Source organism: Ovis aries, chromosome 5, assembly GCF_016772045.2.
Source record: "Ovis aries strain OAR_USU_Benz2616 breed Rambouillet chromosome 5, ARS-UI_Ramb_v3.0, whole genome shotgun sequence".
NCBI classification, from domain to species: Eukaryota; Metazoa; Chordata; class Mammalia; order Artiodactyla; family Bovidae; genus Ovis; species Ovis aries.
The window spans coordinates 43,175,203-43,199,414 of record NC_056058.1 but is presented as its reverse complement, the minus strand read 5'-3'; the positions used below and the strand labels follow the sequence as shown (position 1 = coordinate 43,199,414).

The 24,212-nt window shown below is 46.7% G+C and overlaps 1 protein-coding gene across 1 annotated transcript in view; it reads left to right on the top strand.

The window, feature by feature from the left end:
- Positions 1–24,212, top strand: part of FSTL4 (follistatin like 4) — a 768,172-nt gene that overhangs the window by 46,983 nt on the left and 696,977 nt on the right. The window contains exon 3 of the mRNA XM_060416502.1: positions 16,672–16,876. The gene's annotated coding sequence lies outside the window, so the exon portion shown is untranslated. The remainder of the gene's footprint in view (positions 1–16,671; positions 16,877–24,212) is intronic.

The window sequence follows — 24,212 nt, the reverse complement described above, 5'->3', positions numbered from 1 at the left end:
GGATTGTATTTTTGTTTCATTTATGGTTTCCTTCCACATCCTTGAATAATGACAATAAAAACAAAAACAAACAGATGGTACCTAGTTAAATTTAAACGCTTTTGCACTGTAAAATAAACCATATACAAAATGTAATTTTCTTTCTGGTGGTGTCTTTGGTTTGGGTATCAGGGTGATGGTCACTTCATAAAATGTCTTTTGGAGCTTTCCCTCCTTTTCAGTTTTTTGAAAGAGTTTGAGAAGACTCAGTATAAGCTCTTCTTTTTATATTTGGTAGAATCAGTCTGTGACGCTGTCTGGTCCTAAACTTTTGTTCATATGGAGTTTTAAAATTTAAGGTTCTATTTCACTTCCAGTGATCAGTCTGTTCAAATTATCTATTTCTTCTTGATTCGATTTTGATGGGCAGTAGGTTTCTAGAAACTTGTTCTCTTCTTCTAGGTTGTCAAATTTGTTGGCATAGATTGTTCATAGTATTTCTTATGTGTTTTTTTTTAAAATTATTGTGATATCAGTTGTTACATCTCCTTTTTCATTTCTTATTTTGTTTACCTGGGTTCTTGCTTTCCTTCTTAGGGAGCATGGCCAGAAGTTTGTCAATCATTTTTATTCTTTCAAAGAACCAGCTCTTGGTTTTATTGATTTTTTCCCCCATTAAAACAAAAATCTCTATTTTATTTATTTTTTCTCTGATCTGTATTATTTCCATCTTTCTGCTGACTTTCAGTTTTGCTTGTCCATCTTTTTCTAATTTTTAAAAGTCATGAGTGTATGTGTGTGTGTGCTAAGTTGCTTCAGTTGTGTCCGACTCTATGCAACTCTGTGGACCATAGCCTGACAGGCTCCTCTGTCCATGGGATTCTCCAGGCAAGCACACTGGAGTGGGTTGCCACATCCTCCTCCAGAGGATCTTTCTGACCCAGGGATCGAACCCTCACCTCTTACATTTCCTGCACTGGCACGCAGGTTCTTTACCACTAGTGCCACCTGGGAAGCTCCTTTTAGGGTAAGTAAATAACAAAAATTTATTATCTCCCACTTCTTTGGGTCAGAAGTAGGACATGGTCTCACCAGGCTAAAGTCAAGGTGCTGGTGCCGGCGCTGTGTTCTTGTCTGGAGACCCTGGGGACGCTTGGCTTCCTCATTCGTTAAGGGTTTGGCAGGATGTGCATTGACGCAGTTGTAGGACTGAGGTCCTGTTTTCTTTCTGACTCCTGACTGGGACTGCTGTTTGCTCCTCAAGCCCATTCTCCAATCTAGAATGAAGGTTCCTGTATCTCAGAGCCGAAAACAGACATGGAATTCTTCTCATGCTGCCCTGTCCTTCTGTCATGTCTCTCTCTGCCCACAGCTGGAAAGGTTCTCTGACTTTATAGACCCGTGTGATTAGATTGGGCCACCCAGATAATTCAGTGTGATCTCTCTGTCCCTAATCACATTGGCCACAGCCCTTTTGCCAGGTGAGGCAACATATTTCCCAGTTGCAGGGATCAGTGAATGAGCATCTTTGAGGGGATAGCAGTATTATTTTGCCTCCTATGGGGATGGATGAGATGGTGGTGGGTGGGGGACAAAGGGTGGAAGCTGCGTGGACAGGAGGAGGCCAGGGCAATGCGCCACTGAGAGGGAGTGCGGGCTTGGCCTAGGCTTGTAGGATGGCAGAGGAGCAAAGTGATCAGATAACGAGTTTGTTCTGAAGGTAGAGCTGACAGCTTCTGTTGTGAGGTTGGGTGTGGCGTGCATGAGAAAGGAAGAAGTCAAACTCCGGGACTCTTCCATTTTGGCCTTAGTCATGGGAAGGATGAACTTCTAGCTGCCTGGCACAGGGGAGACTGTGAGAGAAGTGGGTTTAGTGTTTGGCAGGTGGGGAGGGACTCAGGATTTCTAAGAATTCCTGTTTTCTGAAAAGTCTTGTTCAACTTAGGGAGACAGAAAGATGGGGAATATCATGGAGGAACTGAGCAGCATGTGCCATGGGCTGAGATCACCAGCATAGCAGTGTCCATTGATGAGGGCCAGTTATCTGCCAAGTAGTGCGGAAGGGACTTTATGACATCAGCTCAGTCTGACATTGGGTCTCTGTGGCAGGAGGCTGACCACTACTGTACCGCCTTGCTGTCTCAGCCCCCATAGAGCTTCGGGTCTTACTGAGAGGTCAGAGCCAAGTGCAGAAATGACTAACTGCCAGGGCCAAGCCGCAGCTACCTGGTGCTGGCAAGGGGCCCCAGGGGGAGAAGCTGAGGGCTGCCATCCAGACAGGCCCGTGAGACTGCAGTCCTGGGCTCCTTGGGAAGTGCCCACACCCTCCACTCAGCCAGCGGCCCTGCTCTTCCATATTTGGTGGCTGTGGTACCCAGTCAGTGTTCGTGATTTCCTGTGTCGGGTCCTGGACAGCTGGTGTCCACAGGTGTCTCTGTGTCTGACTGTGATCCCTCTTGCTTAATCGTCATGGTTCCTCACGTCACTGTCCAGCATCTCCCACGTCTGGTGTCCACATTCTCTCGTGTCTGGAGTTTTTCCCTGAAGCAGCCAGCATGCCACCCAGCACCTGGTGACTTCCTTCTGGGAGCACAGGGAGGAGGCGGCTAGTGGGGGCCAGCCTGGATTTCTGGAGGGCTCCCTTACCCTGCAAAAGGAGGAGTCTTATGTGAGGGTGGTGAGAAGGCCGCCTCTAAAGATCGCTTGGTCGTTTTCTCTGTTCCAGATGGGAAGCCGATGGGCTTGGGAGGACACCCTCGTCAAGACGCCCCCAGGAGCTGAGGGCCTTGAACGGCGCTGCTCAGGGCCATTGCCCGGGGGGCTTCTTTTCTCTTTTTATTAAACTCTTTATTTTGTGTTTTGGTATAGCTGATTAATAAACAATGTTGTGATAGTTTCAGGCGAGCAGTGAAGGGACTCAGCCATATATATATATTATATTTATTTATTTATATCTACCTATCTACTAACTACCTATCTATATCCATTCTCCCCAACCTGCCTGCCCTGGGCAGCTTCTCTTCCAGGTCCTGCCCCTGCTTTGAGGGGCATGCTCCGGCTTGTCCTCTGTGCCCTCAGGCTCCTCCTCATGCCATACCTCCTCCTCCTCCAGGTCTCCCTCATCCTCCTCCAGCAGCACCACTCGCCTCCCCTTCCTCCTTGACCAGGCTCCTCTAACTCAGGTCCCTCCTCCTCCTCTTGTTTCTCCTCCTTCTTGTGCAGGCTGTAGGGGTAGTTGCGGCTGGTTGGAGGTAGCATTAAGTGCCCACAAGCTGCCTGGGCCTTGTGGTGGTGGTGGGGGGGGGGTGCGGGCAGTGAAGCAGGAGGCCTGACGGCCATCCTGATGCAGGTTCCTGGCTCCCAGGGAGGGTGTCTGGAGATCCGACTGCCTTTGCTGGGGAACCTTTGGGGCAGAGACTGCCTTGAGAGCCTTCTGTAAGTGGAGGGGACCATCTCAGAGGAAGGCCTGTGACTGTGACCTTCACGGGGCTCCTTTTGTTGGGCTATGTGGTAAGTAACGTCATTAAGATGAATGTGTGTTTTGGTAAAGGGTGTAAATATATGAAGAGTGTCCTCTCTAGCCCCATATATCACCCTGTGTTTATTTTGTGCCTGGTGCATAAGCTACAAGGCATGCATTGCTATTTGGGGCTCTGAGTTTTAAAGTACATTAAAGGAGTTTACTGAAAACTCTTGGCAAACAGATAAAATACAATTACTCTAATTCCCAAGGCACTGCAGACAGAGTGTCCTGAAAACCTGCAGTGTAATAATTCACAGGGAACCGTGGCAGGCGCCCTTTGAGGCATCGGAGACGCTGCTTTTGTAAACTTCAGAGGCGGCCAAGCGCTGTCCCTCGGGAGACCCACGTTCCGTGTTTTATTAACCTCCCTGTTTCTGGCTGAAGAGCTATTGGGGGGGATCTAGCCAGCAGGAACTGGCTCCTGCCCTCATGAGCTTTTCTTGGGTCACCATATCGAGGGAAGCAGGGAATGAGATGTTCCATTTTCTTCTGGCTGTAACCTTCCCCATCTATCTGCTGTTTAGTAGCAGGCTATGCTGGTTAGTTGCCTTGCATGATGGGAAATTCTCGTTGTCCATGAAGTAGGCAGGACTCTTAGCCCCTTACTGGGAAATGGAGGTTTTTGGTGGGATACCTGGAAGAAAGATAGTAGTGCTCAGGTTTTCACCTTCCCAGAGGACTTGAGGTTGATTTCCAAGCTCTACAGAGGGGACACAGGACAAATTGTGATGCAGAGGTGGAGCCCCCATGGGGCTTGAGCAAGATCCCACAAGTGCTCTGCTCTGCCTTGCTTCCCCTACTTGCCAGGGAGATGGAAAATACCCCCAGGGCCTACAGACTTTAGGTACTGCTGAGCAACTGGCATCCTGTTCCCAGGAGAGGCACCACAGCTGAGGAGAGCCTGGGCCCACATGAGGGGGAGGCTTGGTAGACAGTGTGTGACTTAGATTTTGGGCATCTCCATGATGAGCAATGAACAACAACTAACGGGTCAGAACTTTGGGGGCCCTGGACCCTTGCTTCTTGGAGAGGAAACAGTGGATGAGCCTTCCCTGAGCAAGGCTTCTTCCTGGCGCCCAGCCCTGAAGCTCCCAGTCTTGGATCACCCTTCAAAGCTGGCCTGGGTCTGCTGTGTTGAAGATCATGGGCAGGGCCAGAGTATTTGTGCAGGGCAAGCAGGGACCTCTCAGAGGTGGTGTGTTCAGTGGGGAGAGGCAGTCGGAGGGCAGAGTGGGTGAAGACTTGGGTGGCTTGCTCAGAGTAGAGCAGACCCCTTGGGAGAAGGGCCTTCTGTGGACATTGAACACTGCATTGAAGAGATGGCTCAACAGCCAAACCCCAGTCAGTTGCATGAGCTGAAATACTAGGGGCCTGAGGCAGGAGTCAGGTGGGCTGAAAGTTTAGAGAAGATTTCTGGAACCTAACTTCTACCTGCTCAGTAGTTCACTGCAATATTTCACCCTTGCCTGTGTTACAAAAATATAACAGTAAACAACTCCCCAAACAGCAACACCTAGGGTTTATAAAGCAGACACTTCCAGGGTACTCCCAGAGCTGGTGAAGGCCTGGAGAGAACCTGGTTCCTGTAGCCACCTGGCTGGCAGGCCTCATGAGCTGCCCTTTGGAGGGAGGCCCCAGGGCCTCCAGCTGGAGTCTGGCTTTGATGTCTCGAAAATCAGAGACTTGTTTTCTTTTTCATTAGCCTGTTTGTGAGGCTTCCAGCAGCAAGCGAGTCTTACCCAGCCCTGTCATGTAGCACATATGGCCTCGGAGTAGGGCGTCCTGCTTGGAGCCCAGGCAGGGCTCCACTGGGTGTGGGGGTGGGGAAAACTCCAAGTGGTCCACATGGACTCAACCTGGACCTTCTTCCAGTGCCAAGTTCACAGAGGCTGGGTAAATTGATAGCTTTGGCTGAGATTTAATTGCTCAGATAGAGCAGTATGGGAAGTCTCTTGTGAGAGATAAGAGAAATTAGACCTGCTTAACTGGACTGACCCCTGCTCATAAGCCACCGCCACTGTTCACAAGCGCCCTCTTCCTCCACCAGGGAGACTCTGTGAGTGGTATTGTTTACAGTAGTTGTTCGACGGGGCTGCTTATTAATCTAACATTAGTTACGGTAGTTAAGCTTTTAGAGATAATGAAATGTAAATGTGCCTCCAGAACTCGCCACATTCCCCGAAACTGAACACATTCGTGAAGAAAAATTGTTGGGCAAAATGACTACGAATATTAATCGTGTGGATTTACCCCCTCTACAGATGGCAGTGCAGACGCTGGGTAGAGTCAGGACGCCGGGGGGCAGGAAAGGGGAGCTGGGCTCGCCTTGCTCTTCTAGCTGGGAGTGTTGCCCTCACTGGCCACCGAAAAGTCTCACGGGAGTTTCACTGGGGCCAGCGGTGGGGTGGGGCCTCAGCTTGACTCTGAGCTCTGCTCTTCACCAGCTGCCCCACCAGGGTCCCTGGGTGGTCTGCCCACCTGCGTCCCATTGGGGGCCTCCACTGGTCCCTGCACATTTACCCTGACCACCTCCCTCCTCTGCAGCGCCCTCCCACCCAAAGTCAGAAAGGGCCAGTGATGTTTATTTTTTAACCAGCAGTAGTTAATTGTTGAGTGCCTTTGCATGCCAGGCACCACGCCAGGCATCGAGGTTACTCTCACTCATGGAGCTGACGTCCCAGCAGTCAGCAAGTACTCACCAAGTAGCTGTGCAGTTACTGACTGCGAGAAGGGCCACCAAGGCAAAGCAAGGAGAGTGATAGGAGATCATAATATGATGGGAGTAGGAATAATGGCTGACGCTGGGCTTCCCTGAGAGCTCAGTTGGTAAAGAATCCGCCTGCAGCGCAGGAGACCTCGGTTCGATTCCTGGGTTGGGAAGATCTGCTGGAGAAGGGACAGGCTACCACACCAGTATTCTTGGGCTTCCCTTGTGGCTCAGCTGGTAAAGAATCCACCTGCACTGTGGGAGACCTGGGTTTGATTCCTGGGTTGGGAAGATCCCCTGGAGAAGGGATAGGCTACCCACTCCAATATTCTGGCCTGGAGAATTCGAAAAGAGTTGGAAATGACTGAGTGATTTTTACTTTCACAATTATTTACTAGGCTTTCCAGGTGGCTCAGACAGTAAAGAATCTGCCTGCAAAGGAGGAGACCTGGGTTCCATCCCTCAGTAGGGAAGATCCCCTGGAGAAGGGAATGGCAATCCGCTCCAGTATTCTTGCCTGGGAAATCCCAGGGACAGAAGAGCCTGGTGGGCTATATAGTCCACAGGGTCACCAAGAGTCAGACATGACTGAGCAACCAACACTTTCACTTTCGCAGTTATTTACTATGTGCTCCACATGGCTCAAAACACTTTCAGTGGCCTATGTCCTTGATCCTCCTAACTGAGCTATGAATTCCATTTCACAGATGAGGAAACAGAGGTTCAGAGAGGTTAAATAACTTGCCCTTGGTCACAAAGCTGGTAAGCAGCACACATTTGAATTAGGAAGTCTGATCCCAAATTCCCTGCTGCTAACCACTATGCTCTATTGCTTTAGAAAAGAAAGAATAAATTTGGGTGATGCAGGATAGGGAAGACTTCTCAAAGGAAGCCGTGTGTAAACTGGACCCGAGAAATGAACTGGCCAGGTGGGGAAGCCCTCGAGAGGAGAGAGCTTGGTGTCCTGAGGGAGCTATCAGCACCCACAAGGCCAAGGCTGGGAGTGCTGGCCCATGCAGTACAATTCAGTTTCATGGGGACTCTGGGGCTAGTGAGTTCTGAATCCTTATCTTACAAGTCACAGGAAGCTGTGTCAGAGTTTTGAGCAGGGGGTTGACAAGAACCAATCCTTCTTTCCCTGCTTAATTCCCCAGTGAGGCGATGAACCCCCCTTTCCACTGTACAGAGGGTCAGTTTCATAAGCTGGCATTTGGTCTGTAGGTAGAGCATCTAAGCTGAGGGCCGACTGGGTGCAGAGAAGGCATCTGTCAGCTCCACTTTCAGGCTCTGAAGAGGCAGGGGGGAGTTGGGACTTGTCACACTCCAGGTGGTGTGGCCCCTGCGTGACAGATGTGTATGTGAGAGAGAGGAGGAGGGAGGGAGACGCCTTCTGAGATGAGACAGTTGGTGAAGGCATTAGGCACGGGCATGCACGTTTATCTCTGAGGTAGCTGCGGCCAGGCAGTGGCTTATTTGAAAGATTGCAGCCCTGAGGATTGAAACACATTGGTCAGCATTGACCTGTGGTTTATGAGCCCCAGGACCCCTGCCCCTTAGAGGGAAATGACTCCATTTATTGCATAGAGGGAAGCATCCTTTCTCTTAAAAAGGAAAAGGCTGTAATGCATGTCTTGGGAACTGCACTGCGCTTATAGCAGGAGGAGATGGGGACTCAGGAAGCATCTGATTCTGCCCTAGGGTAGGCTCTTAGGCGGGAAGATTTTGGTGGGCATATTATTTTATCAAACTCAGGGAGAAGGCCAGGGTCTGAGATAGTGATTAGAGTAGGTAGAGAGCTGGAAATGTACAACGTACTTATCTCAAAAAATAGAAATACACCAGTGGACTAGTTGAAGAGATGAAAGGGAGTGAATTCACAAGCTGTAAGAAGGTGGAAATCTGGGAAGATTTCTTGGAGGAAAATTCCTCCTGTAGGAATCTCTTCCTTCCTTCCTGGAGGAGGCAGGCCTTGAGCTGGACTTTAAAGCCCTTAAAGCCCTTGTAGAGACCTGGCCCTGGGGAAAGTTCCTGCTTGTGTTGGAGCCTCATGAGGATCTATGAGGCAAGGTTCAAATAACAGCCCTCAGGACTCAGTCCAGGCTTCTCATTCAGTGCCATGCTTTGGCGAGTAGTCCCCACCTGTAGGCCTCTACAGGTGGGGACCACTCAGTCCACGAGTTCCTACATGGATTGAGGGGTCTGTGGAAAGGAAGGCTAGAGGACTGCTGTGTTTAAGCAAAATAAGAAACTTAATTTGCTTATGTAAGCAAATAAGATTGTCTCATTAAGAGTGGGGGCAGTGATGGATCTGAGTGGGCCCCAAAGATAGCCCCAGTCACCCCTTAGCTCTCTTACTGTTTTCATGGTCTGCTCTGAAGCCATTGCTAGGCTGAGGAGTGCTCCTCAATACCAGCCTTCTCTTTGGCTCTTACGTCCAAGGACAGACTTACACATTTTTAATTCCCCAAGGGCTATTCTTGACCTAGCACAATCTCCATTTTTCTGTATCTATCCAGATCCCAGCTATCCTTCAGGACTTTTCCCCAGGGTTTCTTCCTCCCCTCACCATGAGCTCCACAAGTGCAGAGATGCCCAATTTCATTCCCTGGTGTTTTCTTAGCTTATAGATCAGGATCTGGCGGGTAGTGAGTGCTCAGTGGATAAATGTGGAATGAGTGAATGAAGCTTTCCTATCCTTCCAGCCCTGGATTTTTATGACCCTCAGCTGGCAGTTGCAGTGTTCATTCCTGTGGTGGGTTGAATAGTGCCCACCCCCAAATTCATGTTAACCAGGAACATCAGAATATAACCTTATTTGGAAATAGGGTCTTTGCAGATGTAGATAGTTAAGGATCTTGAGATAAAATGATCTTGGATCTAAGATGGATCTAAGTGAAAGTGAAGTCGCTCAGTCATGTCCGACTCTTTGCGACCCCATGGACTGTAGCCTACCAGGCTCCTCCCTCCATGGGATTTTCCAGGCAAGAGTACTGGAGTGGGGTGCCATTTCCTTCTCCAGGGGATCTTCCCAACTCAGGGATGGAACCCAGGTCTCCCGCATTGTAGGCAGACGCTTTACCATCTGAGCCACCAGGGAAGCTAAGATGGATCTCAGATGGGCCCAGATAAGACTGGCATCTTACATGAAGCTGCTGCTGCTAAGTTGCTTCTGTGGTGTCCGACTCTGTGTGGCCCCATAGACGGCAGCCCACCCGGCTCCTCTGTCCTTGGGATTCTCCAGGCAAGAATACTGGAGTGGGTTGTCATTTCCTTCTCCAATGCATCAAAGTGAAAAGTGAAAGTGAAGTTGCTCAGTTGTATCTGACTCTTTGCGACCCCATGGACTGCAGCCTACCAGGCTCTTCCATCCGTGGGATTTTCCAGGCAAGCGTACTGGAGTGGGGTGTCTTACATGAGGAGAAGACATAATACACAGGCAAAGAAGCCATGTGAGGATGGAGGCAGAGACTGGGTTGATGCATCTAAAAAGCCAGGGAATGCCAAGGATTGCTGGCAACTACCAGAAGCTGTGGGAGAAAAGGCATGTGACAGACGCTCCTGTATAACCCCCAGAAAGAGCCAACCCTGACTACACCTTGGCTTTGGACTTCTGCCTCCCGAATCGTGAGAGAATACATTTCTGCGGTTTCATGTTACCTGGTTCGTGGCAATTTGTTATGGCTGTGCTGGAACACTAATATGATCCCTATTGCCAATATTCCTAATGTAATATTGTATATTACAATATATTGTAATATCTCGCTCCCTTCTAAAGCAAGGGCTTGGTCAGGGAGCGAGTCTGGGTTACTGCCATAGGCCTAGTGCCTAGCTCGTTGGGTGACTGATCACTTTGGTTGTCAGGGACTGAGGGGAATCCCAGAATGTAGGATTTTTAGAGCGAGAATAGGGATGCGTGCATGTTCCGCCACTTCAGCGGTGTCTGACTCTTTGCCACCCTATGGACTATATACCCTGCCAGGCTCCTCTGTCCATGGGATTCTCCAGGCCAGAATATGGGTGGGTTGCCATGCCCTCCTCCGGGGGGCCTTTCCAATTGAGGGATCAAACCTGCGTCTCCTGTGTCTCTTACATGGTACGGGGATTCTTTACCCGTGAACCATCATGGAAGCCCAGAATAAGGGTGGTCCTGGGCAAAGCAGGCTGCCTGGCACAGGGTCAGCACCTGGTAGGCGGTGGCAGTTGTGTCTTGAGTGTGGGAAGAGTATGGGTCAGGCCACATGCAGGTGGTATGTGCAGAGAGTTTGTGCGAGATGAGCCTGGAGCCAGACAGAAGAGAACTGAGGAACAGGGAATTTACTCTGGGGAATAAGGAGCCACAGTAGGTCTCTGAGAGCTGTAGGGCTTTTCTTGCGAGACCTGGGGATTCCCATGCTGGAATCCCTGTGGGCTTCCTCTAGGCCTGTTCTCTGGAGGCCCAGGTACTTCGCCTCCAGGAGTTCTCCCACCCCCAGGCTGCTGCCGGCACCTGCTGAAACCAAGTGCAGAGAAAACCTAGGCGTGCCCACGGTCACCCTTCCCCCTATTTGAATATACTGAATGGAGCTGATTGCCTAAATTGAAGGTATTATAGTATAATGATTGTTATAATTAAAACTATTATCATCTGAAAGACACCAGAACATGGGAACCACGGCAAAGACTTTCAAAGCTTTTAAAGCATGTTTCTGAACCAGATAAAAGCTCCTTTGTGTGGAGTGTTTTAAAGAGAGGGAGTCTCTGAGTGGGCACCTGTGGGCTCTGAAATGCAGCCTGGTCCTCCACGAGCTGGGTGGGGGTGGCAGGGATTTTCAGCCAGAGGGTGGCAGCTGCCCCACTGGCCCGGACGTGGTGTGATGCCCTCAACACTGTGGGCGCAGGAGGATCCACTTTGAGGGCCCAGGCTGGGTGGGGATCTGACAGAGGAGCAGCGTTCTGAATGCGGTGCCTTTGGAAGCAGACATGCTGCACCGCCCCCCACATTTGGGAAGGGTAGTCTGGCTCTGGCTGGAGAAAGAGGGACAGTGTTGGGCCTGAAGGTGTGAGGCCCTGAGGGTCTCCAGATGGCAGTAGGGGGCAGACAAGCCTTATAGAGTGGCAGGCTCAGGGAGGGCTCTCAGCGGGCTCTAGACTTGGTTGACAGGAGCCCCCTCTGCTCACAGGACTGGGCTCCCAGATGCCCAGGAGGAAGTGGAGCTGGAGACAGCCTGAGAGGAGCTGGGGCTGGAAGAGCTGGCAGTGGCTCTTCTAAGTCCGGTCACCTCTCACTCCCTTGGCTTCCCACCGGCACATTGTACAGGTGAGGAAGCTCAGGCTCAGAGAGGGAAGCGACGGGCCACGCTCACCCAGTAGGTAAGTGGTAGGGCCCCGACTCCAGACTCTGGACCCGAGCTCCGAAGTGCTGTGCCCTGCACCTTGGCCCTCTCGGCATCTGGTGGCCAGGCCTGGTCGGCTCTCTCAGGTTGGTACTGTGTGTACCCTGTGGTTCTGGATGGGCACTTGGTTGTATCTTGTCCCACCTTGGTTTCTTCCTTTTCCTTCTTTAAAAAGTTATGCAATTAATACACAAAACCATTCTTATTAAGAAATCAAACATTGCGAGTGCTAGTCATGCCAACTAAAGAATGTTGCTTGCCATCAGTTCTACAAGGATTGAGTCATTAGCCTGCAGTTGCTGAACTTGAACACACCCTGAAAGCAATGCCAGGTGGAGATCAGGAATAAGACACTTTGTGCTCTGGGAAAAGTGGTGGAACAGGCCTCCAGATAGATGTTTTTACGAGAAATTTTTATGAACCCAAATTCTCGCAACTTTTCATACTTATAAAAGCACTAAAACCACTAAGATGTCTGTTCCTGGTGCCTAGCAGCAAACTCCTACTGAGATGTGTGCTTGACTATAGGTGCCCTTCCCCTATCTCATGTATACTGACTTGCCCAATCACCACTTTGAAACAGTCCTCAGACCTCTCTGAGAGTCTTGTCTCCCACGCTATAGTCCTCAATAAGACTCTGAATAAACTCGACTCACAGATTTTACACAGTACACTTTTTTTTCAAGTTAATAATAGCTAATACAGAGGAATGATCTTAGATGTGTGTGTTTGTGTGTATATATATATATGTACATAATACATTTACTCCTCATACAACCCTATGAGGTCAGTTTTGTTTTCCCTAGCTATAGAAGAGAAAACGAAGGCCCTTGCCGGAGGCTACATAGCTGGACTTAGAACCAGCAGGCTGGTCAGAGCCTGTGTGTTTGATTCCTGTGCTTATAGAGGAAGTGAAAATTCCCTTGAGACTATCCCTTCCCCTCTAAATCTTACTCCTCCTCCTCCTGGAGTGAAGATTAGTTACTATTTCATGGATATTCTTTCAGACCTTTCTCATGGATTTACACATAGCACAGAATTTTTGTGTACATGTTTTTGGATATTAACAGTATCATTTGGTGTTTACTGATTGCAAATTGCTTCCTTCACTGAACAATACATTGTGGGGATATTTTCTTGCCAGTACATGTCAATGCTGTACCCTTTTAAAATGTTGCAGTGTGTTCCCTGCTTTATTTATGATTGAATAGATACTGGTGCCACGGACTGAATGTTTGTGTCCCTCAATTTGTATTGTTGTTCAGTTGCTCAGTCATGTCCAACTCTTTGCAACCCCATGGAGTGCAGCACACCAGGCTTCCCTGTCCTTCACCATCTCCTGGAGTTTGTTCAAACTCATGTCCATTGGGTCAGTGATGTCATCTAACCAATCTCGTCCTGTGTCATCTGCTTCTCCTCCTACCTTCAATATTTCCTGGCATCATCGTCATGGCACTGTTTGCAGTGGCCGGGACAGGGGGGCAGCCTGGATGTCCATCAGGAGACTAATGGGTGAGAGGGCTGTGGTGTATGTATGCAATGGAGTATTGCTCAGCCATTAAAAAGAATATATTTGAATCAGTTCTAATGAGGAGGATGAAACTGGAGCCTATTATACAGAGTGCAGTAAGTCAGAAAGAAAAACACCAGTACAGTATACTAACACATATATATGGAATTTAGAAAGATGGTAATGATGACCCTATATGTGAGACAACAAAAGAGACATAGATATAAAGAACAGTCTTTTGGACTCTGTGGGATAAGGCGAGGGTGGGATAACTTGAGAGAATAGCATTGAAACATGTGTATTATCATATGTGAAACAGATTGCCAGTCCAGGTTCAATGCATGAGACAGAGTGCTCAGGGCTGATGCACTGGGATGACCCTGAAGGATGGGATGGGGAGGGACGTGGGAGGGGGGTTCAGGATGGGGAACACATGTATACGTATGGCTGATTCATATCGATGTATGGCAAAAACCACTACAATATTATAAAGTATTTAGCCTCCAACTAAAATAAATAATTTAATTAAAAAAATATTTCCCAGCATCAGGGTCTTTTCTAATGAGTCAGCTCTGCACATCAAGTGGCCAAATATTAGAGTTTCAGCTTCAGCATCAGTCCTTCCAATGAATATTCAGGATTGATTTCCTTTAAGATTGACTGGTTTGATCTCTTGCCAGTCCAAGGGACTCTCAAGAGTCTTCTCCAACATCACAGTTTGAAAGCATCAATTCTTTGGTGCTTAGCCTTCTTTATGGTCCAACTCTCACGTCCATACTTGATTACGGGAAAAACCATAGCTTTGACTATACAGACCTTTGTTGGCAAAGTAATGTCTCTGCTTTTTAATATGCTGTCTAGGTTTGTCATAGCTTTTCTTCCAAGGAGCAAGGATCTTTTAATTTCATGGCTGCTATCACCATCTGCAGCGGTTTTGGAGTCCAAGGAAATAAAGTCTCTCACTGTTTTCCCATCTATTTGCCGTGAACTGATGGGACCAGATGCCATGATGTTCGTTTTTGAATGTTGAGTTTTAAGCCAACTTTTTCACTCTCCACTTTCACCTTCATTAAGAGGCTCTTTAATTCCTCTTTGCTTTCAGCCATAAGGGTGGTGTCATCTGCATATCTGAGGTTATTGGTATTTCTCTTGGCAAACTTGATCTCAGCTTGTGCTTCATCCAGCCCGACATTTCACATGATGTACTCTTATAAGTTAAATAAGCAGGGTGACGATATACAGCCTTGATGTACTCCTTTCCCGAGTTTGAACCAGTCTGTAGTTCCATGTTCAGTTCTAACTGTTGCTTCTTGACCTGCATACAGGTTTCGCAGGAGGCAGGTCAGATGGTCTGGTATTCCTATCTCTAAGAATTTTCTACAGTTGTTGTGATCCACACAGTCAAAGGCGCTAGCATAGTCAATGAAGCAGAACTAGTTGTTTTTCTGGAATTCTCTTGCTTTTTCTATGATCCAACAGATGTTGACAATTTGATCTCTTGTTCCTCTGCCTTTTCTAAACCCAGCTTGTATATCTAGAAGTTCTTGGTTCACGTACTATTGAAGCCTAGCTTGGAGAATTTTGAGCGTGATCTTCCTAGCATGTGAAATGAGTGCAATTGTGCAGTAGTCTGAACATTCTTTGGCATTGCCCTTCTTTGAGTTTGGAATGAAAACTGACCTTTTCCAGTCCTGTGGCCACTGCCGAGTTTTCCAAATTTGCTGGCATATTGATTGCAACACTTTCACAGCATCATCTTTTAGGATTTGAAATAGCTCAGCTGGAATTCCATCACTTCCACTAGCTTTGTTTGTAGTAATGCTTTCTAAGGCCCACTTGACTTGACACTCCAGGATGTCTGGCTTTAGGTGAGTGATCATACCATCCTGGTTATCTGGGTCATTAAGATCTTTTTTGTATAGTTCTGTTGATGATGTTGTTAGGTGATATTATTAGAAGGTGGGGCCTTTGGGAGGTGATTAGGTCATGAGAATGGAGTCTTCACAAATGGAATTAGTGTCTATAAAAGAAACCACAGAGAGCTCCCTTGCTCCACCCACTATGGAGGACACAGCAAGCCACTTAAAATCAGGAAGCAGGCCCTCACCAGACACCAAATCTATTGGCACCTTGGTCTTGGACTCCAGTCTGTAGAACTGTGAGAAATAAATGTCTGTTGTTTATAAGCCACCCAGTCTCTGGTAAGTCTGTTACAGCAGCCTGGACAGACTAAGACAACTAATAATCACAAAGATGTAAATCGAAAAAAAATAAAAAGAGGTGCAACTTTTTCATGTGAAAGTTCAGCAAACATTGAGAAGGTTGCTATCATCAAGTGTCAGCAAGGATGCGAGAGGCCTCAGTCACTGCTGATGGCTGTGCACACTGGCACGGCCTTCGTGGAGGGCAGTTTGGCAGCCTCTATTGAATGTAAGCTGGCATGCCTTTGTCCTAGCCACCCAGCTTCTAGGCCTCTAGCCAAGAGTCAGATGTTCATGCACCAGCAAGGCATCCCAGTGGTGTTCACACAGCACTGTTGGTAGTGGTGCAACACTGAAATGGCCTGTTGTTGCTTGCTGTCCTTGTCTTGTGTCTCAGCTGGATTGTAAGCTCCCAAGTTCAAGTGTGGGTCCTTGGCCGGCTCCCAGCCTCCCAAAAGAGGACAGTGACCAGCCCCTATGCCAGGAGGTCAGCAGGTACTTTCTGGGCTTTTTTTTTCTTCGAAGAGTCAACTCATTGGAAAAGACCCTGACTATGGGAAAGATTGAGGGCGGGAGGAGAAGGGGGCGACAGAGGATGAGATGGTTGGATGGCATCACTGACTCAATAGACATGAGTTTGAGCAAACTTCAGGAGATAGTGAAGGACAGGGAAGCCTGATGTGCTCCAGTCCATGGGGTCACAAAGAGTCGCAAAGAGACTTAGCGACTGAACAGCAAAGATGAGTGTTTCTTATCCAGGTTGTGTGTATGTAGGTTCAGAACCCAAATAGAACTAATGAGCTTAGAATGAAAGATGGCGGCGCCCTGCCCCCTGTTCCCTATTCCCAGCTCCCAGGAATCAACTGTATTCAATGTTTAATTCAATGTTTTCTTATATTTTCTCCACATTTCTATACTACTAGATTTAACTGCTTTTACTTGTTCCTCCCCCCACTTCCCCATTTTTGGATATCACCCATATACTTTCTTTTGTGGAAAAGAAGGATTTTTAGTTTTTGTTACTGGCATGGCACTGTCCTTTGCTCTGCCCCTTCCTCTCCACCCCTCCCAAGAGTTTCCCCTTTTCTCTCCTGAGAGTGTTAAGTCCTCATGTTGGATTAAGTCAATATTCAATGTTTACATTATTAGGACTATGTAACTATTATTTACGGAGAGCCACCTGCAATACCGTGATTATAGTTTCTTGTATATGCAACTTTTAATTTTCTCAGAAGTTAATAATCACTCATTTCTTTTCCTTTGTTTTGTTTTATGTGTACCAATTACAAATTATTTCCCATACTCCGTGACAGCAATGAAAATCTCTGAATATTTTAAACCCAGCACCAAGCGACTTGTTTTATTTGCTTATTTTTCAGAATGCCCTGTAGAGCCTCCCCCAGCCTCCAGCTGCTGTCCAGACTGTTCTCTGAAAACAGCACCCAGATTCTTGCTTGAAGTTTCCATCACCTTCTCCAGAGCAGCTCCTGCACCCTGAGTACCACTGCGTCTTCTTCCTTGGGTTCCTCCCTTCTTCTGGGGGAAGACGTCTTCCAGTAGCTTCCTGAGGAAGGGGACTGGGAGGTAAGTTTTTGGAGACCTTGTTTGTCTGAAAATGTTTTTGTTCTAGCCTCACGTTTGATTGATAGTGAGGCTGACTCTAAATTGGAAATCATTTTCCCTCAGAATTTTGAATGCCTTGTTCTATTGTCTTCTTGCTTCCATTGTTGTCGAGATATCAGATGCCTTTCAAATCCTGAGGTTTCTATGTGACCTGCTTATTTACTTTGAAACTTTTAAGGATTTCTCTCCAGTTTTTTCATCTATGCTTCATGATGGTGTTCCTCAGCTTGGTTTAAAAATAAAAAAAATTTTTTTAAAATTTTTGTTTTAAATTTAATTTCATTTAGTTTAATCCATGGTGCATATTCTTGGAATATGTGTTAAATCTTGAAATACATTTCTTTCAGTACTGGAACGGTATCTAATGTTAGTTTTTGATTATTGCATCCTCTCTGTTTTCCAGTTTTCTTTTTCTGTAACTCCTGTTAGTTGACTAATGGACCTCTCAGGTTAATCCTTGGATTTTCTTATCTTTCTTATTTTCAGCTTTTCCCCTAGTTTTAATGGAAATTTCTGTTTTACTTTTCAAGTATCTTGTTGACCTAAAAACTCAGCTCTCATATTTTTAATTTCCAATTTTTTAATTTTCTGAATATTTCATTTTATAGCTCTTTTGTTCTTACTTTATGAGATGAAATATGTTCTAATTTTTCTGAGGTTTTAAAATACAAACATTATGGCCTTTTCTCTTTTCTTCTGTTTCCTGCAATCTCTCTATTTCCTTTGGAATTTTTTTATCTCCTGCTTGCTCTGATCCTGCAATTAGAAGGATCAGAGGTGGGGTATAGGTCTGGGTAAGAACTTTCCAGAAGCTCAGTGGGAGAAGGTGGCATGAGTCTTCACTGTTCAGCTTATAGAATTACCCTTATTCTGCCTGTTATAAATGACTTCTCTGGTGGCTCAGATGGTAAAGCGTCTGCCTACCCAAGTTCAATCAAGTTCAACTTGGAGACCCAAGTTCAATCCCTGGGTTGGGAAGATCCTCTGGAGAAGGAAATGGCAACCCACTTCAGTACTCTGGCATGGAAAATCCCATGGACAGTAAATACGGCCTCATGCTCAGCTGCATCTGCTACCCTTGATGCAGAAACCCTTTGACCCAAACTCTCCAGAGAGCTGGCCTCCCATCTATTTTCATGATGATGGTAGGGTGGTCATCTTGCTGGGAGATGGGGGTAGGATTCCTCGTTCTTCTATGGACTGTCTATAAATCCTCCTGTTTTTAGCCCCATCTATTGCCTCTGCCCTCTGAAGTAGTATTTGTTGCTTCAATTCCTGGACTTTTCAGGGTTCTGAATGGGTTTGCTCATCTAAAAGCAAGCTTAAGTTTCAGCTTTCTCTGATCCACTAAGCCAGCTGGCTTTTGCCCATCTGCTTTCCAGCTTCCAAATTGTTGTTGATAGAACTTGTCTTCTGTCCTCTTCTCTTTGTCCTTGTGGATTCCTGTCACTTTTAGACCTTCACTGCTTTTTTTTTTTTTTGGTGAAGGGGGATGTTTTCTTTTGGTGAGTAGTAGAAATAAGTGTGCATGTTTAGTCCCCCATGTTTACCCTGAATTCCTGAGTTTTTTCTTTATGATGCAAGCATGGGCAGCTGTTTGTTATATGTTCTCATGAGGATAGCAGATAGAAGACGGCTCTGTCTTCTGGCTGGCATGTTGTCCTATGCCAGAAAACCCAACCCAAACAGCTTAAACTGTAAAGGGATTTATCTCATCTAATAATAAGCTCTGGGGTAAGGTGGATCCATGACTGCAGCCAAGAGCCTGTGTGTGAGCTCAGTTGTGTCCGACTCTTTGCAGCCTCATGGACTACAGCCCGCCAGGCTCCTCTGTCCATTAATTTAGCAGTGCAGCAGTGCCACTGAGGGCGCAGGTTCTGTCCGTTTTTCCGCTCTGCTTTAGTTTACTGCCCTTCACTGTCGAAAAATGGCTGCTGTGGTTATACCCGGCCATCATGTCCTTGGACATAAATGTCCACAAGCAGAGAAGATAGCATCCCTTCATTGTTTTACTGTCTTTGAAAATGTAAAATCATGTCTTAGTCTGTTCAGGCTGCTATAATAAAATACTATAGCCTGAGTGTCTTATAAAGAGCAAACATTTATTTCTCACAGTTGTGGAGGCTGGGAAGTCCAGAATCATGGTTCTGGCAGGTACCAAGTTTGGTGAGGGCTTTCTGCTTCATCAGATTGATGTCTTTGTGCAGTTTCCTCACAGGGCTGAAGGGGCCAGGGATCTCTCTGGAACTTCGGTTATAAGGACACTAATTCCATTCGTGAGGGCTCTATCCTCACGACCTAATCACCCCCAACTAAGGCCCCACATCCTAATACCACCACCATAGGGTTTAGAATTACAACATGAATTTGGGAAGGAGACACAGATATTCAGTCCATAGCAAATTGCTTGAATATGTGTTACATCTGCAGGTTAGCAATCTAAAATACTTAAAAAGTAAGGAATAAAAGTCTCCCTATTTACTCCTATCCTCTCTTCTCACTTATGTTGTTGTTCAGTCACCCAGTCGTGTCCAACTCTTTGCGACCCCATGGACTGCAGCTTGCCAGTCTTCCCTGTCCCTTACCATCCCTTGAAGTTTGCCCAAGTTCATGTTCATTACATTGGTGATGCCGTCCAGCCATCTCATCCTCTGACACTCTCTTCTCCTTCTGCCCTCAGTCTTTCCCTGCATCAGGGACTTTTCCAGTGAGTCGTCCGTTTGCATCAGGTTACCAAAATATTGGAGTTTCAGCTTCAGCATCAGTCCTTCCAATGAGTGTTCAGGGTTGATTTCCCTTAAGATTGACTGGTTTGATCTCCTTGCTATCCAAGGGACTCTCAGGAGTCTTCTCCAGCACTACAGTTCAAAGGTTATCAATTCTTTGGCACTCTGCCTTCTTTACGGTCCAGCTCTCACAACCGTGTGACCACTGGGAAGACCATAGCCTATATGGACCTTTGTCAGCAGAGTAATGTCTCTGCTTTTCAGCACACTGTCTAGGTTTGTCATAGCTTTCCTGCCAAGAAGCAATCGTCTTCTGATTTCATGATTGCAGTCACCATCTGCAGTAATTTTAGAGCCCAAGAAGAGGAAATCTGTCACTACTTCCACCTTTTCCTCTTCTATTTGCCATGACATAATGGGACTGGATGCCATGATCTTAGTTTTATTTAGTTTTAAGCAGGCTTTTTCACTCTCCTCTTTCATCCTTATCAAGAGGTTCTTAAGTTCCTCTTTGCTTTCTGCCATTAAAGTGGTGAGAACGCACTAATAGGACTCTGTTATTTATTTCTGATGCCAAAACTTGGCCTCTGTGCACTGGTGCCAAATTGGAACTCAGAGACAGAGTTTTGGGTGAAGTAGAAAGAATAGATTTATTGCTTTGCCAGGCAAAGGGGGCCACAGAGGGCTCCTGCCCTTGACAACTGTGTGTCCCACCCTGGGAGGATTTGGTGAGGAGCTTTATAGCAATGGCTTAAAAGTTGTTTTCAGTTGCTAAAGTCATTTCTGACTGTTTGCAATTCCATGGACTGCAGCATGCCAGGCTTCTCTGTCCTTCACTATCTCCCAGTTTGCTCAAACTTATGTCCATTGAGTTAGTGATGCCATCCAACCATCTCACCCTCTGCTGCCCCCTTCTCCTCTTGCCCTCAATCTTTTCCAGAATCAGGGTCTTTTCCAGTGAGTCGGCTGCTCATATCAAGTGGCCAAATGTGTGTGGGGCCTGCTCTCCTTTAATCTGGTCTCAGATAATTTCCTGATGAAGTTTCTCTGGTTCCTTTAATCTGATCTCAGGTATGAAGACTCTGGCCTCATTCTCCTGAATGAAAAATGCTGACATATTCTATTTGTTGGGGATTTTAGTTCTGTAAAGAGCTCAAAGATACTGTTATGTGTATCCCTTGAGGTGGAACCAGGACTGTGCCCCAAGGCTGTGCTATTGTTCCTTGGCAGCTTCTCCATTGTCTTTGCAATCCTTCCCTTCCCTTATTAGCAACTGTTCAAATCTGCAATTTGGTACTCAGAGAAGGGCATGGATGCTGGAGTCTCTTCCCTATAAACTAGAAACAGGGTACATAGAAAGGCTATCCTCCCCAGGAACCCTTAGGGTCCTGCTCAGTTTCATTCTTCCAGAATCTCTTTGTTACAAGCAAATATGGACATATAGTTTTATCCACCTCATTCTCACTTTTCCAAAGTAACAGTATACTATAATCCTTTTTTGACATTGCTTTTTTTTTTTTGCACTTGTCAGAATATTTTGGTACATAAAGCACATCCTTAACATTGGTTTATAGCTCTATTTTTACTGCATTATATGCATGTAACCTAATTTGTTTAACCAGTCATCTTTTGATAGATATTTAGGTTGTTTCCCATATTTGCTATTATAATAAATTCTGAAAAACCTGTTAGTTTTCCTAGAGGATAAATTCCTACAAGTAAAATTGCTGAGGCAAAAGGGGTATGTGTTTGTGACCTTGACAGTTGTTGCAATTGCCCTTCCCGCTGTTGTACTAGGTTATTTTCCCATCAGCAGTGTAGGAAGGGCTGGTTTCCCTGCAACCCATAGGGTATCTTCTCAACCTTTGAATTTTTTGCCAATAAGGTGAAAAATGGCCCTCATGTCTCTATTTAAGAGCTGAGAAACCATTCCCAGCTTCTCCAGCAGATTGTTCTGAGCAAGTTCTCCTTGGCTGCAATTTTGTAATGTGCTACTTCCTAAGCCAGTCATTGGCAGAGGAATGAGATGGCTCTAATTGGTTTAAATGAATCCAGATTAACATCCTGTGGTGGGGCTGGGAAGGGGTGGCTTTCCCACCGCAGGGATGCCTGGACAGCTCTGGGTTCTGTTAGCTGGGGAGGTGGGGTTAATGCTACGGGGTAGGCACCCAGCAGTGTCGGGGAAGTTCACGGTCCACCACTTGCTAGAGGACATAACCTCAGACCTGTGCATCCAAAGTCCAGAAGGTTGCTTCTAGGAGTCCCCATTCTCATGAGGCTGATTCTGGTAGGCTGCCTGAGCTGGGAGGATGGTCCTTGTTGAGCAAACAGCCTCATCTCCTGATCAGATCTGAGATACTGCTTGCATAAGCCAGGTCAGAGAAGAGTCTAGGCTTCAGAACCTGGCAGCCCTGGGTTCAAATCCCTTTCTGCCCCTTACTAGCTATGTGACCATTTAACCTTTCTAAGCCTCAGTTTTCACAATTGTAAAACAAGGTCAGGAACTCTTGCCTCCGTGACTGTTGGGAAGTTCAGAGGAATGTATACTGTGTACCCATCCCAGGGCCTGGCCCACAGGGAGTTACTCAGCAGAGGCCTGTCCTGGCTGAGGTCTCCTGTCCCCCAGAAGGCAGAGAAGAATATTCCATGACTCTGCTTTGGGTCCTGAGCTCCTGGGGGTTGGCAGGGGAGGGGGCTCAATTGATGCTGTGTCCTCTAGGCGCAGCACACAGCCAGGGGCTTGAGAAAAAATGATCCATCTATGCTTGCTGATTGAATGAGAGAACAGCAATACATTAGTGCAAAAGGCGCTGCTGCACACCCTCACGCCATTTGGCTTTTTCGGCCATATTGAGACAGAATTTCTCTTGATAACAATCTGTATCGAGTCATTTACACATGCCGTGCCTCCTGATGATATGTACTGTTTATCTGGGGCATCAGCTCTGTATTGATTTATCAATGCCCATTTTGCACAGGGATCAATAATTAATTGCATCTCCACAGACATGGGAATACAACCTGTTTGCCTTGTAGAGTGCAGCCCTGAGTCAAGAGCCTGCTAAAGCCTTTGTTTGCATGTTGTGAGTTTTCCTACATCTGGTGCTTCCTTAACGGCCAGTGCTCAGGTCCTGAGTGACCAGCCATTTCCAATGCCCTCCTGGGAGATGTCAGGATCAGGGGAGACCTGGTGGCCATGCTAAGAGTGTGTGAAGGCGTCCAGGTGGGCGAAGGAGCATGACCTTGTGGGAAGGGCAATTTTTTTTGGGTTCCTGCAACTGGTGAGGGCTTCTCTCCTGTGACCCTTCTTGGGGTGGGTGTCACCCCCTTTAGCCCTGTCTCTCTGGTCGTTTCTCCTGTAGAAGGAACACCTCAGAGCAGGATATGTTCTAGCTTGGGTATTTCCCTGGGGCCTGGCTGAATGCTTGAGGATGAAATGTACCATTTTCTGGGTTTCCTTGTGGGGCTTCTAGACAGCCTGGGAGCTGGTGAGCAGAAATGGCAAGGCTCGGGCAGTAGGTGGCGCTCTGTCAAAGTCTGCAGTCAAGTCTGCGAGGCAAGCTGTCAGGAGAGACTCAGAATCTACCTAATGCCAGAATTACACCGAAAATGATGACTGAGCATTGCTTATTTAAAACATACTTTAAATGATATTGAAAATCTTTATTTTATAAATGTTAGGGACTTACATTCAATTAACTAACATAGTACCCATTTGTTAAGCACCTACTAAGTGCCAGGCATGGTATAAGCCTATTAATCCTGATGGAGTATTCATTTCTCTTTATGTAACATGTCCCCCTGTCTAATTTATCTATATTACTTACCTTTTAGAGGAATACATTGATGCATTGCTCTATTAAAAGAGAATAAAGATATTTAAAGTCTTTAATGGGAGAGGAATCACAAAGGAGTTTTTAAGACTAACTTAGAACTATGTAGAACACTCAGCACATTATGCTAATTTTTTTCAAAGGCTGAGCAGCTTAGAGGGTAAAAAATCAGTCTGTTCCAATCTAGTTGCAGAAGCCGGGTAATCTATGTCTCATCAATGCTAACAAATATACCTCCTAATAGCAGTTTGTGTTTGTAACAGTGAGAAATTCTTCCCTGGAAAATATTATTAGCACTTATATTATCTTACAGATTACACTCTCGCTCAACGGAGGGTCCCAGTAAAAATATAATAGCAGATTGCAGCCGATGGCTTTCTCTTTTTATGTTAGAGACTTTATTATTTTGCAAAGTTGAAATAAATTCTTTGAAAACACAGGCGCCTAGTGTACACACCCACTTGCCAGAGCCCCCGCTGGGAAGGAGCCTGGGGTTGGGAGTGGGGCTGCAGCCTGTCCGGGAAGCTAGGGGAGCTGGCAGTCAGTGGGTTGCTGCCTTCCCCAAAATAAATGAAGTGTGGGCTGCTCTGACCCCTTCCTGTTCCGTGGCCATCTTCCTCGCTAGACTGTTGGCTCCATGAGGACAGGGAACAGGGTGTGTGGTTCCTGCTATCGCCTCGGTAGTGGGCACAGAGCCTGGCACACTTACGGGCCTCAGCCATCCTGGATCGCCCCTGG